Source organism: Octodon degus, unplaced genomic scaffold (genome assembly GCF_000260255.1).
Source record: "Octodon degus isolate 3935 unplaced genomic scaffold, OctDeg1.0 scaffold00200, whole genome shotgun sequence".
Lineage (NCBI taxonomy): Eukaryota > Metazoa > Chordata > Mammalia > Rodentia > Octodontidae > Octodon > Octodon degus.
In genome coordinates this window covers 1393700-1397065 of record NW_004524776.1, presented here as the reverse complement: position 1 = coordinate 1397065, position 3366 = coordinate 1393700, and the positions used below count along the sequence as shown (strand labels likewise).

The window sequence follows — 3366 nt, the reverse complement described above, 5'->3', positions numbered from 1 at the left end:
TATAACTATGAATGGCCATTTTGTATCTGTGTATTGAAAGTGGTTGGGATAGATATATAGTTGCATTCTCTTAAAGAATAGAATGATTTTTTCTAATGATGTTTGTAAGTAGGATCACAAGTCTGTATCTTGTACAGCAATTAAGCACTAAGAAGAATATATGCAGTGTATTATTTGTTGAAACTGTACTTTCGATTTGATTTGAAACTGTCTCATTGCTATATGTTTATCAATAAAACTTTTGAAAAAAAATATATAAATTCCTTCTTCCTTCTCCCCAGCCCTTGGCATCCATTTTTCTACTTTCTGTGTCTATGATTTTACCTACTTCATATTATTGAAACCATATAGTATTTGTCCTTTTGTGACTGGTTTATTTCACTTAGCATGATGTCTTTAGGTTTATATATGTTGAAACATGTGCCAGAATTTCTTTCCTTTTTAAGAATAACTAAGATTGCAATGTACAAATATAATCCATAATTGTTATAAAAGTAAAACATTACTTCTATTAATTTTTAAAAATACTGCAAAGTCACAGGGGGGCTCATATTTATCCCCCCTAAAACTTCAGCCACATTTCAAATACTCATGCATTTTATAAAAATATCAAGGAAGCCAGGACATAAATAACCATCTATAGACTTACTTCCTTCTTGAAAAAAACATAGAAAATTCTTATTTGGGGTGATTTTTTTTTTTTTTTCAGAACCAGAGATTGAACTCAGGTGCTCGCACTTGCCAGGCAAGCGCTTATTCTACTGAGCCATCTCCCTGGCCCTTTGGGGTGAATTTTAAAGGCAGTGATCTAGAAGCCATAAGTATTCTGGGGCAAGGATAAAAACCCATCTGTTTGTTATCTTTCAACTTTTGTACTATAACTTTGGTAAAATTCGTCTCCCTGGATATCAGTAGTGTCCTGTCAGTGGCTGACTTTTGAGGTCCTTGTAGGTTTGGTACTAATAAGCTCATAGCCCTTCTTCATGAGCAAATCCTGCGATGGGAGGGCACCAAGTGATTGGCTAAAGCTTCAGTCATGTGACTCCAGTGTCTTCCCTTTTTCTTTGGCTCCAGTGCTAGCAATGCCAGGCTGCAGGTGCTCTGCACCTCCCTCAGCCACTCGTGGATTTATTACTGCTGTAGAGCATGGGGTCATCCTGTGATCCCACAGTGTCACCTAGGTTAAAAAAAAAATCTTTATTTTAAGGAGCTGACTAAAGCCTAGAACTTCCAGGAGAAAAACTGCTTTTATAAAGCTGGGAGGATATGCATGGTCTCTCCTGTGGACTACAACATAGGCATGTTCAGCGGTGACTCCATTTTCTTTTTGTCACATAAGTGAAGGATACTTGAAGAACTCTGTAACTTTGTTTAAACTGAATAACACCATCAAGAAAAGATATCTTTTCAAATGTTCTCATAATTGGTTCAAGTTCTAGTAAACATTTTCAGAAAGAAGATCTTTCGTCTGGGTTTTGGGCCCATCCACATTCTATTAGTGAGCTCCTGAGAGCCCCATGAGGTATAGCACATGGCACATTTTCTTCATTAGTGGCAGGTGGATGGCCCAGACACACTGTACATGATCTGCAAAGGACTGGGGACTGCTTCAAAGGCTGCTTTCTAAATAACACTTCCCGTGTGATAGTTGAAGAGCTATATATGTCATGCTTCATGCTGGCCCTTGTTTTTATCCAAGCTCATAATTTTCAGGTGGCATATACATAATTGTCCCTCCTTCTGGTGAAGATTTGCTACCACACAATTATGAGAGACCACATGTGCCATTTTGATAAGTGAAAATCTATAATCATAACATGCAATTCATTGATCAACAAGATACTGAGTCTTCAAGTCATGACAGAGTAGTCATCACATTCCCACCACACTGTGCAGGTGATTTACACCAAGCGCAATTTCATGCACGATGGAAATCCTAATGGCCAAGCAATACCAGTATATTCAGTTTTTCTGTGTAGGAGTTCTTTCAATGATCCACTTGGCATGTATTTAGTAACTATTCTCAAAAATCCAGGCTCAATACAAACTCCCAAAATTGGAAGAATATGACTGAATCTGGTTTTGTGTAAACTTTCAGTTTCTCTTAGGACATCATCTCTTTCACTGGCGAGCAGTGGGGTATGGATATACAGGGCCTTCATGGCCCCCTGGATGCACCAGTTCACAGAGCAAGCAGCCGACAACACGTCTGAAGTGCCGTGGCTCAGGTAGTGCAGGTCAGCAAGCTTGTACAACAGGACACTGCTGGTTGGCTCCCAGTTCATGGTGGCTGTGGCACAGTCACAGCAGGTGCCACGTAACCAGGCCTCCCACACCCAGCACTCCACAGGTGGCTGAGCCTTCCCCGCCATCTGGAGCCCAAGAGGCCTACTGCAGTCACTTCCTCTCACACCTGGCCACCATGCTTCAATCCACAATTAATTAATCTATTCACCTATTGTTTTCACATCTTGGCTACTGTGCACAGTACTGCAGCATACAGTGGAGTGATGTCATTTCTTTGAATATTTTTGAATATTCTAGCTTTGAATATTTTTGAACACATCCTCTGAAGTAGAATTGCTGGATCACATGTATTTCTGTATTCCTACCTTTAATTTTTTAAGAAAATCCTATGCCACTTCCATAGTGGTTGCACCATTTCACATTCCCACCAACACAGTACAAAAGTCCCCATTTCTCACCTTTCCAATACTCACTATTATCTATTTGTTTGATAGTAGCCCTCCTCATGCATGTGAGGTCACCACAGACAATTCTAGAGAAACTAGTTGAATAGCTTTAGGAAATCTTTACACTATCCCAAGTTCCAGGAGAACTGAGCAAGTCAATCCTGGCGTAGAGATCAAACAAGATCATGATTATAAAATACAAATATTTGTCAATGAAAAAGGGGTCTAAACACAAGGTCCTGAATTTGATCCCTGGTACCGCAAAAAGAGGGGGGAGGGTCTAGGGCCAGTGAGTTAGCTCAACAGACTAAATCACTTGTTTAGGTAAGTGTAGGCAAGTGCAAGGAGTGAGGTTCGATCCCCAGCACCACAAGAGGGGCCAGCCCTGCTCCTGGGATAGGCTGAGCAGGCCAAAGAGTCTAGGCATAGTGGCACACACCTGCAATCACAGTGCTGGGAAGGCTGAAAACAGGAGAATCACTATGAGTCTGAGCTGTGTAATAAGACCCTGTACCAAATACATAAAATAAAAAGGGGGTTATAACTAGTAAAGGAACATGTAAAGGGGGGTGGAGTGGACATGGTGGTCAGACTTTCCTAGATGTGATGCTCAGATCTACAATTACAAGTTGTGCATGTCCCCGGAAAGATGCACCAGAAAACTGACGAGAAG

The 3366-nt window shown here is 40.7% G+C and overlaps 1 pseudogene; it reads right to left on the bottom strand.

Moving 5' to 3' along the window:
* Positions 1–1112: 1112 nt before the first annotated feature.
* Positions 1113–2372, bottom strand: LOC101583358 (annotated as a pseudogene).
* Positions 2373–3366: the final 994 nt, after the last annotated feature.